Source organism: Protomyctophum parallelum (assembly GCF_964188405.1).
Source record: "Protomyctophum parallelum genome assembly, chromosome: 1".
NCBI classification, from domain to species: Eukaryota; Metazoa; Chordata; class Actinopteri; order Myctophiformes; family Myctophidae; genus Protomyctophum; species Protomyctophum parallelum.
This window is the reverse complement of record NC_139697.1, coordinates 108,025,570-108,037,777: the sequence shown is the minus strand read 5'-3', so window position 1 is coordinate 108,037,777 and position 12,208 is coordinate 108,025,570. Positions and strand designations below refer to the sequence as shown.

General features: G+C 42.2%; 1 long non-coding RNA gene across 1 annotated transcript; it reads right to left on the bottom strand.

Annotated features, from left to right (window-relative positions):
- Positions 1-288: 288 nt before the first annotated feature.
- On the bottom strand, positions 289-2,465 carry LOC310865892. The gene is made up of 4 exons (XR_014569849.1): positions 2,405-2,465; positions 2,126-2,222; positions 1,632-1,718; positions 289-395 (listed from the first exon to the last, which is right to left on the bottom strand). It is a non-coding gene; the product is annotated as an uncharacterized lncRNA (long non-coding RNA).
- Between the last annotated feature and the right edge of the window lie 9,743 nt (positions 2,466-12,208).

Here is a 12,208-nt window from a genome sequence, read left to right as displayed (position 1 = left end):
ACTAATTTTATGCATTACTATATTGATAATTAAATTTATTTTATGTATTATTGTCTATATTAATAATATTTATTTTATCCATTACTAATTTTATTTATTTTATTTATTTTATTTATTTTATTTATTTTATTTATTTTATTTATTTTATTTATTTTTTACTATTATAATTTACTTTTATTTTAATTTACTTTTATTTATCTATTTTTTTATCGTTCGTTTTATCCATTTATTTATATTATTATCTAGTTATTTATATTGGTTTATTATTTTATTGTTTATTATTTTCAAAGAGCCCTGATTGATCACATCTACATATCACCACTACCAGTCAGGATCTGAGTGACTCAGAACCCTGGTGACCTCCAGATGGAGCCACACAGGAGACCAGCAACGTCCTAAAGAAAAGAAAGAAATGCTCATTACTACTTTGTTCATAAAACAATATTGATTGAAATATTTATTAACAGTTTGCAGAATTACAGTACATGTCAAGCACAAACTCAATACAAAGACTGTTAACTTTAAGTGGACGATCCAATTAAGCATTACACTCGTTTACAAGAGGGTCCACCATGTTCAATTAATCAAAACATTTAGAGACGTACAAATAAGACACTATGGGGAAGGGAGGGAAAATAAACGTATACAGTGAGGGGGAAAAAGGGAGTCAAGGGATTCACATGTCTTAATGACTGTTGGTAGGGCGTTCCACATTTTGGTGGCATAGGAGTGAAAATAATTTAGTCCCTTGTTAGTGCCGAATCTGGGTTGTACATGGTTCGTTGCACTCCCTCTGGTGTTGTGGGTGTGGACTTCGTTAACATTAAGGAAGTATCTAGACAGGTACATGGGTATCTTGGTGGTGTATCGAATCTTGTGGACCAGACCCATTGCAAGATGCTGTACTCAGTCGTCGACCCCAAGCCATTCCAGCCTGTCAAAGTGGGCAGGGGTGAGGTGGGTTCGGGGGGTGAGGCCAAGTAGGAGCTTGACCAGTTTGTTTTGGGAAGTCTGGAGCCTTGTTTTAAGGGCCTGTGGTACCAGGAGGTGCATGCATAGTCAAAGAAACCTTGTACGAGGGCTCCTGTTAAGGTCTTCAAGGTGTTTTTGTTGACCAGTGAGGAGATCCTGTAAAGGAATCTTGTTCTTCGGTTGACTTTTTTGATTACGATGGTGGCCATTTTATCACTGGAAAGATTAGCCTCCAGGATGGAACCTAGGTAGATAATTTCAACTTTACGTGTGATAACATTGTCACCAACTCTAACCAAGAAGCCATTTGCCTTGCTGAGATTACTATTAGATCCAAAGAGAATGGATTCAGTTTTTCCCATGTGTAAAGATAGTTTGTTATCAGCGAGCCAGGTGCAGATTCTACCGAGTTCAGAGCTGAGGGCCTTTTCAACCTGCAGTTTGTTCCTGTCCGAGACTAGCAGTGCCGAGTCATCTGCGAACAGGAACAAGTTGCAGTCACAAGCTGATATCATGTCATGATCATAGTGTGTGTGTGTGTGTGTGTGTGCGCGTGCGTGTGTGTGTTGTATAGTTACCTTGCAATTTCAATTTACAATTACAATTTAGGCATTTAGCAGACGCTCTTAATCCAGAGCGACTTACATTTAAGCAAGAACCTTGCTGTGATGTAACTCCAAAGGTGATCAGAAATAGTTGCTCCATTGGCTAGAAACGTGCTCTTCACCGGCATGATGAGCTTGTTCCTAAAAAAAGTCTATAGTCAACCCTAACTGATTACAGAACATGATATAAAAAAACACAACTATAAGGATTTAGGCCTGTCACAATTACCTAATCGCCAAGTATTTGAGATACTTTTTTTTAGAGATAAGTCATAATCGTCTCCATGTTGAAAATGTTCATATATTTTCAAACATTTTAAAGAAATAATGGAAGCAACCGATCTACAAGCTCTAAATGTGTCACTTTGTAATTTACTTCTTTTTTAGTGTATAAAGTTATTGAATTATGCCATGTGCAGCTTTTTGTTTACAAAGCCTACAAAAGCCAAAGTTTTATTTAGAATGTTAGTATGACGACAATTAAATCGGCCATTATAAAACCTTAGATTCTGACAGGCCTAAACGGGTTCCAGTGGCGTCTACCGAACCTTCCAGCTCCGTCCGAGCCTCCCAGCGACCCAGAAGTCCTCAGCGGAAACACCCGGGGAAAGCTTCGGATCTCGGGCATCGGCTGAGATCTCCATTCTAACAAAGAACGAAAGACACACACCCCAAATTAGCTTTGCTGTGTGTGTGCGTGTCCTGTCACAACATACAAATGCACTTACAGTAACGTTTAAGAATAGGGATCGACCAATTATCGGCAACGGACGATTATTGGCTTTTTACGAAGCCTAAAAAAGCCCTAACCCTAAAGCGGTTCGTACCGAAGTCCTCCAGCGTCTACCCAGATCTCCGTCCTCCGTCCTCCCATCCATCCATGGACAGACCTGCAGATCTCCATCTCTAGAGGCTCCAGCTGTGTCTATGATCTCCATCCTGAGAGAGAGAGAAAGAAACCATTAGCTCTACAAGCTCACAACACGTTGCAACGCAGTGTGAGCTTGTAGATCTGCTATTTTTGCTGAACGCTCCCCCAGAATAGGGATGCTGGGGTTGAAGTGGTTACAAAAGTGTCATCAAGACTTTGATTAGCTTGGAAAGCTGACAGACATTCAACCACAGTGCCACTAGGAGGCATCAACACATGTACAGCCCTCAACATCTTTTGTAATTTGTATTCAAGTGCTTCTAAAAGCAGATGAGATATTGACTCTCAAACTATTGTGCGGAGTCATTTAGATTTATCATAAAATATTTAAAACATTTGGATTACTGTAAATGATGGCATTCTGAGATTACGAAGATAAATATTGAGTCAGTTTGCACATACGCAAAGACAATGTCGGACTCCGTAATTTTCTCTGGTCCCCTGCCAAACATGATTAATGATGACATGTTTAGCCGTATGCGCCAACTCAACCGCTGGTTGTCTAGGTGGTGTCCAGATAATAACGTGAGCTTTATAAATAATTATAAAACCTTTGAGGGGAATACTGGTCTGATAGAGAGAGAGACGGCATACATCCAACTTGGGACGGTGCAAAGCTCATCTCTAGAAATATGGACGATTTTATAGATAGATTATGACCACCCAGAGTTGGGACCAGGAAGCAGAGTTGCAGTCCTACACAGCTCTCTGTGCTTCCTCTAGTGCAGCCGCCTACCCCACCTGTCCTACAAATTAGAACTATACAAACTATACAGTCTCTGTACAGGCTGAACAAACCATATAGGCTGCACAAACAAAAACAAAAGGAAATAGGAGCTGTACATACAAACTTGATACAAATCAAAACCAATACAGTAGTACCACAAAATACAAATATCAAATGTGGATTTCTAAATATTAGATCTCTACGCAAAAAAGGAACATTAGTAAATGAAATCATATCAGACAATTGTCTTGATCTATTTTGTCTGACTGAAACATGGCTGGGTGAGCAAGAATATGTCAGTTTAAATACTGCCACCCCACCAAGTCACACCAATGCACAAATACCTAGAGACAATGGTAAAGTTGGAGGTGGAGTTGCTGCCATCTTCAATTCAAGCCTAACAATTAGTCCTAGAGCTAGAGCTACATACAAATCATTTGAAAGCTTGATTCTCAACCTTTCACACCCAAGCTGGAAATCAATACAGCCGCTGATAGTCATTACAGTGTACCGCCCCCCCGGCGCCTACACACAATTTCTATCCGAGTTTTCTGAATTTCTATCAAGTCTAGTCCTCGAGTCTAATAAAATCATCTTAATTGGTGATCTAAATATTCACGCGGACATAGGAACTGATAGCCTGAATAGAGCGTTCGTCTCATTGATTGATTCAATCGGTTTCTCTCAGTGTGTAGACAAACCTACTCACATTCTCAATCATACCCTAGACCTCATTCTGGTCTATGGTATCAAAATAGAGCACCTCACAGTTTTTCCAGAAAATCGTGACCTCTCTGATCATTATTTGATCACCTTCGATTTTACATTGATCGACTATACGCCACTGGACAAAAATGTCCTTGGCAGAAGTATATCTGAGAGCGCTGTAAATAAATTCAAGGAGATAGTTCCATCAGCCATCAACTCAGTATACTTCAACAAAATAGAGGACCTCCACACATATAGTCCTCCTCAACTCGATCAACTTGTTGATAGTGTCACATGCTCATTTCAAAATACGCTAGACTCTGTTGCTCCCCTGAAAAGGAAGGTAATAAAGCAACAAAGGCTAGCCCCATGGTACAACTCGGAAACTAGAAACCTCAAGCGAATGTCTCGCAAACTTGAAAAAAAATGGCGCTCAACCAAACAGAAAGAATCATGTATAGTCTGGCAGAATAGCCTCAAAATATACAAAAAGGCTCTCGACACGGCCAGAGCCACCTATTATTCATCCCTAATAGAGGAAAACAAAAGTAACCCAAAGTTTCTTTTTGATACTTTGGCAAAACTGACAAAAAGCCGCGATTCCACTGATCCACGTATTCCTACAACTCTCAATAGTAGCGATTTCATGAGGTTCTTCAGTGGCAAAATAGAAACTATCAGAGATCAAATTGATCTACAACTACTCTCGGCTCCCACTGGACTGCCTCCAAATATGGTGGTCTCAGAGATGGCCGCACACCCAAATATATATATGGATAGTTTCTCTCCAATTGAGCTCTCTGATTTCACTTCAATGATATCTTGCTCAAAATCAACGACATGTACCCTGGATCCAGTTCCGACTAGATTACTCAAAGAGGTCCTGCCTCCGGTTGGTACATGCCTACTCAATATGATCAATATGTCCTTGGTGACAGGCTACGTGCCACAATCTTTTAAGGTAGCGGTAATCAAACCTCTACTCAAAAAGCCTACTCTTGATGCAGGCATTCTAGCTAACTATAGACCTATATTGAACCTACCATTTCTCTCCAAAATTCTCGAGAAAGCAGTCGCCAAACAGTTATGTGACTTTCTACATAACAACAATTTATTAGAAGGCTTTCAGTCAGGCTTCAGAGCTAACCATAGCACTGAGACGGCACTGCTGAGAGTTACAAATGACCTCCTGACTGCAGCAGATAATAAACTCCTCTCCGTACTGGTGTTGCTGGACCTTAGTGCTGCATTTGACACTATTGACCACCACATTCTGCTACAGAGACTGGAGCATCTGGTTGGCATCAGGGGTGCCGCACTGAAATGGTTCGAGTCCTATCTGTCTGATCGATTTCAGTTTGTAGATGTCAATGATGGCTCCTCAACACGTGAAAAGGTCAAATACGGAGTCCCACAAGGCTCTGTGCTTGGACCAATACTTTTCTCCTTATATATGCTCCCTCTGGGCAACATCATCAGGGAACACTCTATACATTTCCATTGTTACGCGGACGACACTCAATTATATCTATCGATGAAACCGAACGAAACGGACCAACTAGTCAAACTTCAAGCATGTCTTAAAGACATAAAGAGTTGGATGACCCGTAATTACCTACTCCTCAACTCTGACAAAACGGAAATTATCGTGATCGGCCCTAAGCCCCTAAGAGACAAGCTAGCCGATGAGAACTTTTCTCTAGATGGCATTACCTTGGCCTCCAAGGCCACTGTAAAGAATCTGGGAGTTACCTTTGATCAAGATATGTCTTTCAAATCGCACATCAAACAAATCTCAAAGACTGCCTTTTTTCACCTGCGAAATATTGCAAAGGTTAGGCACATCCTATCCAAAATAGACGCAGAAAAACTAGTCCACGCATTTGTTACCTCAAGGCTGGACTACTGCAACTCGCTATTATCAGGCTGCCCAGGTAAGTCTCTGAAAAGCCTACAGCTAGTTCAAAATGCTGCGGCGCGTGTGCTGACAGGTACCAGAAGAAGAGACCATATCACTCCTTCACTGGCCTCTCTACACTGGCTCCCTGTCAAACACAGAATAGAGTTCAAAATTCTTCTTCTTACCTACAAAGCTCTCAATGGTCAGGCACCACAATATCTCAAAGATCTCATTGATCCTTACAAACCAAATAGAACACCAGTGCGTCTACAGTATGCAAAAATGCTTACTGTTCCAAAAATATCAAAAGTTACAATAGGAGGCAGGGCGTTTAGGTCCCAGGCACCTCAGCTGTGGAACCTTCTCCCGGCTTCGGTCCGTGGGGCTAACACGCTCTGCACATTCAAGACTAGGTTGAAAACCTTTCTCTACGACAAAGCCTATAGCTAGGGTTGTCTCCAAGTCTGGCTGGATACCATGGTCGTACATTGTTGTGTGGGTCTGTCTCCCAGCAGTATTTGTAATATACACTATATAGGCTCCAGTAAGGCCTGCCACTAATCCAACATCCGGGGAATCTCTCCCCGGAGTCTCTTTTCGTCCTCCCCGTCGCAGTTCTGTGGACCTCTAATACTAACCCCCAACTGACTGAATGAGCGTGACCGTGGATCAGGCCTCTTCATGGAGCCCACCAGAAGTGTGACCTGGACCCGGCCTCACAGAGCTCGACCAGATGTGGACCAGATGTGGACCAGACCCCTCCACGGAGCCCACCTGTCTATTTCTGTCTATTTCTCTCTGTCTATCTCTCTCTCTCTACCCCCCCCCCCCCCCCCCCCGACACGGTCGAGGCAGATGGCCGTCCACCCCAGAGTCGGGTTCTGCCTGACGTTCTTTTCTCCTCTCCTAAAAGGGGAGTTTTTCGTTGCCACTGTCGCAAATTCGCAATATTGCTTGCTCTGGGTGGATCTTTGTTGGTTGTAAAGTGTCTTGAGACAACTCGTTGTGATTTGACACTATAATAAAATTGAATTGAATTGAATTGAATTGAATTCTTCGTGCCATAACAGAACAAAAGCAGTTATCCATCCTCAGAAACAAGCAAGAACTGTTCCTACTCACAGCTCATCAGAGTCCTCTGAGGAAGCCCCCAGGGGGGGGGGGCTTTGGAACGGATCTCTGTCCAGGGAACATCAGCTCGTCTATCGATATCTCCATTCTAACAAAGAAAAAAAAATACACCAAATTAGCCTTTCCGCGTGTGTGTGTGTGTGTGTGTATGTGTGTGTATGTGTGTGTGTGTGACTGTGTATGTGTGTGCGCCCCCTGTCCAGCAACGGCGTTCCAGCGACATCCACCGCGATCTTCATCCTAACAAAGAAAGATTGATTAGAGTGACCAAGAGCCAGATATATATTCTATCCTGTCACAACATATATACATCCTAGTACATCAAACTTTTATTTATAGAGAACATTTAAACAGAAGCTAAACATATCACTTACAGTAATAAACGTTTAAGTTAGGGTTCTTTTTGACAGGCCTAACAGGGTCTCTTACTTTGAGTCGTCTTCAGAGGAATGCAGATTCCTGGACAGCGGACACCTGCAGTACATCTGGAAGAAAGACATGGCGGTTATCGTCTATGAATGGCTGAAGAGCTTCGCACATCACTCCCTTGTTGTTGCTGCCAATAGTCTACTGTTAGGTTCTTAGATTACTTCTTATTCTTGATGACAATTGTTTATGAATTTGATGTATTACTATGTGTTGTTGCTTACTGTAAGTCACTCTGGATAAAGTATGTGATAACTGCCTAAATTGTTGAAATTCCTAGACGTGATCAATTAGGGTGTGCTCTTAGTCTTCGGTGATAGCAGTGGTGTCATTTGTATATTTTTACAGTCCCACTCCTCCCCATCATATCTTGCGGTGAAGCTGGACAGAACACTGTCCTTTAAACAACACCTGGACAGCGTCAAGAGAAAGACCACCGCCTGTGCCGCACCGACACGGCGTCTAGCCGGTACCGAGGCTCTGGTGTTCCCCACCGCTGAGTACTGTGCCCCAGTCTGGAGCCGTAGCCCTCATGTTGGTTTTGGGGCTTTTTATGCCTTTACTGATAGTGAACAGTATATAGACAGGAAAGGGGGAAAGAGATGGGGAGTGACACTATAGATTTGATAAAACAGACCTTTAAAGAGAGCATTTGGTATATGCTCCGATTTCACTCTACACAAATTGATTTGCCAAAAATAGCAGATCTACAAGCTCACAACACGTTGCAACACAGTGTGAGCTTGTAGATCTGCTAATTTGGCTGAACGCTTCCCCCAGAATAGGGATGCTGGGGTTGAAGTGGTTAACAAAAGTGTCATTAAGACTTTGATTAGCTTGGAGAGCTGACAGACATTCAACCACAGTGCCACTAGGAGGCATCATACTGCCATGCTATACTTCATACCACAACAGTACAACAGATATCCATCCCAACAAGAAATATTCCTACTCACAGCAGAAGTCCTCCGGGAGGGAAGCTTTGAAACGGATCTCGGTCCTTCCACGACGTCTACCACGACCCATCCACCCTAAGGAAGAAAGAACGAAAGATTAATTAAAGTGACCAAGAGCCAGATATACGTACATTGTGTCCTTTCACATCATACACAAAATGTATAGAGAACATTTAAAACAGAAGCCGACCATAACACTCACAGTAATAGAAAAGTCTAAGTGGTTTCTTACTTTGAGCCGCCTTCAGAGCCCCCCATGCAGATTCATCCATGGACAGTGAGAGCTGCAGATATCCACCTGTAGGGGCTCCGGTTGAGCCTCTCAGCATCTGGAAGGAAGACATGGTGGTTATAGTCTATGAATGGCTGAAGAGCTTTGCACATCATTCACTTGTTGCTGCTGCCAATAGGAATTTGTGATGTCTGTGTGGCCACAATTTTTGTTTTTTTATAATACATACAATTTATATAGCACTTTTCAAGGTACCCAAAGTTGCTTCACAAAACAGAAGTAAAAACAAATTTATTTGAAAATAAACTAGATTAAAAACTAGAAATTGTTGGCATGTTTGTGAAGCTTTTCGGTTCCACACCAGTAACTGCTGTTCAACAGCTACATCCACGACCTCCCTGCAACAACATCAATGTAGTATGGCTATGCAGACGACCAGAGTACTGTTCCCCAGTCTGGAGCCGTAGCTCTCATGTCAAGAAGCTGAATGCTGCCCTCAACACAGGATGGGCCACCCCAAACAAACTGCCTGCTCTCGCTGGAATCACTCCAACAGAGGTCAGACGAGAAGCAGCCACGCTGGCCCTCACCGGGAAGGCACAGCTGAGTGAATCCCAGCCATCTCCTCCACAAGGTCATCAGAGACACCACAGCACACGTGCCTCAAGTCACGGTGCCCTTTGCCACAACACACACACACACACACCAAGTCACGGCACCCTTTGCCACAGCACACGTGCCTCAGGTCACGGTGCCCCTTTGCCAACACAGGCCCAAGAACTGCTCCACACAACACCAGCTGACACCTCCAAGGCATCCTGGGTGAAGGCAAGACAGAGGGACCAGTGGAATACATTGAGGACCCCAAATATGTTCTTTGCCAGCACCTCCCCTGCAAGGAGTGGACAACCCTCAAAGCAGAAGTGGGACATCTCGGACAGTGCCCACTGTGAATGCGAGGATCCACTACAGACTGTGGAACACGTAATGACCATTTGCCCCAAATACCGGCCACCGAATGGTGATCGTGGCTTAGGTGACCTAGACAATGACACACTGTACTGGCTTGTTCTATGGACATACGGCAGAAGTGGTTTATGAAACGTATTTTTTGTAATTTCTTCATTTTTTTGGCATGTTTGTCAAACCTTTGTGGCATTTAATTTATGGACCTTGTGGATGTTTTTTTATTTATTGGTGAAGTTTTAGTGGCACTTTGAAATGTATTGACACATTTGATATATTTTTTTGTTAGGGATGTCCGATATTATCGGCCGATAAAGGCATTAAAAATTAATAACCCTAACCCTTAATTTTACTTTATTTTTTACATTAAAAACATCTACAAGCTCACAATACAATAAGACATATGTGAGCTTGTAGATCTGCTATTTTCAAAAGATTTTTATACATTTGAAAACTTGAGATGAGAGATTAGATCATTTTAGATGAGACATTTTGCATGAGTAATTATTAATAATTACTTTTGGTATTTTAAGTACATTTTTATACCAAAACCTTTTACCTTTACTCGAGTACATGTTGAATTTACTTGTAACGGAGTATTTCTATATTGCAGTATTTATAGCCTACTTTTATTTAAGTAAAACGTTTGAGTTATGTTTCCACCACTGGAAAAAGCCTGCATATATATATATATATATATATATATATATATATATATATATATCGGTATCTGTTGATATCGGCAATTAGGAGTTGGACACGGACTGTCGGACATCCCTTGATTTGTGTGATTTTGTGCAGCTTTTAGTGAGTTTGTGGCATTTTGTTTACTTTTGTTTTTTTGTTTTGTGAAGGACCAAAGAGCACACCCAGTATGTATCAAGGCTATTTCCACCAGTCAGGTGTACTTATATCTACATCTCATAAGCGGCCATGAACTAAACACTACAGATATCACAATTTGACTTTGGCAGCAGCAAGAAACGACTGATATGCAAAGCTCTTCAGCCATGCTTCTCTCTATACAAACACTCATAATGTCCACATGGAAATCTTAGCAGCCAGGATGGGGTGGTCGGCCTGGAGGCCACTCAGAACCCTGGTGACCTTCACATGGACATCTTAGCAGCCAGGATGGGGTGGTCGGACTGGAGGCCACTCAGACATGGGGACACAGGAGACCAGGGCATCTATGGTCATCTCCATCCACATCTAGAAAGAAAGAAAGACATCAGAAGTTGACCATATCACTCACAGTAATAGAAACATAAGACAAATATTCCTTAAGACATCTATAACTAAAATGTAAAAATAAACACCTTCAAATATATTATTTCTTTCATAAATAGAGACTATTTTACTCCATAGGAACTGTTCCCGTTGCAGGTTGATGATGTCCATGTGTGGTCCAGCGCCATGGAATGCATAAAAAAGTATTTAAAATATTGCTTTGATGCTTAGGAAGTATTAAGCTGTTTTTTATTAGCATACGGTATGCATTCCATAGGGCTAGACCATATGGACATGACATAATCAACTTGCAACAGGAGCAGTGAAAGTGAAAGATTATTTATTTATGAAAGAAATAAAATAGTTTCCATTTTAAGATTTGTTATAGAGGGTTAAGTATAATGCCTTACGGCATAGGCCCTACAGCTGCAACGTTGGGGAGTTTAGCATTGTTTAATACAAGCAGATTGTAAATTCAATGTGGATCAATTTGACTCAGCTGTGTGGCGTCAGTGTGTCAACACAACTGAAAGGTTACTTTTTCCAACACATTTGGTTTAAATACCTTACATTTCACAGCAACCTTCTACATACAAACCAAACGAAATGATTAAATTCACACAACTCAAGAGGCTCACTGCCTTAATGTTCCAGTTCAAACGATATCCTACCTTTCTCTCAAAACAAAAAAACAACTTAAAACAGTTCCTCTGTCAAACCACGCAATAAATCCACAAGCCCTTCTCAAAATGATAAATCCTTTACCAGTAGCAGGTACGGTTAGCACAGGGTTTAAATGGCTACAGCCAGGGGGTCCGCCGCTGGTCCGTCAGGGATGGGTTTGGCTGTTATGTTTTGTTAACCTGCCGACGTGAGTGGAAAAGGATTCGTCGGTCCTCCTCCTGGCCGTGATAAGACGCCGACACAAATGCTTTCAATCATTCAATCAAAATGACGCGGGGCAGGTCACGTGCGGAGAACGACGCGATGTGATTGGCTGACAGGATGGATGAATGGAGTGACATAATGGGCGCGTTCGGAAATACCACACCGGAGCACACTCGCCTATTAGTTTGCATTGCACAGTGGGCTCAGTGCGCTATTTCCGAACGCGCCCAACATTCAAGTAGGGGCGGGGCCGTGGGCTGGGTTGTACCTGTGTGTACGTGTGTGCGTGACTGCGTGTGCGGCCTAGACTACTATTTAAATAGTTTTGAGGGGAAATAAATGTTATTTGTCCCAAAGTGACTGCTAGAGATTGCTATTGTTTTCATAAAGCATTATATTCATTATCACCCTTGCAAAGTTCTGAGTTCTGTTCTTATTCAACGGCCTTTGTCCCTCAAAGGAAAATAGGGTCTCTGACGCCCTCAAGTGGACAAAATCAGTAACAGCTCTATAACCATTTCCCCCGATGCCTTTTG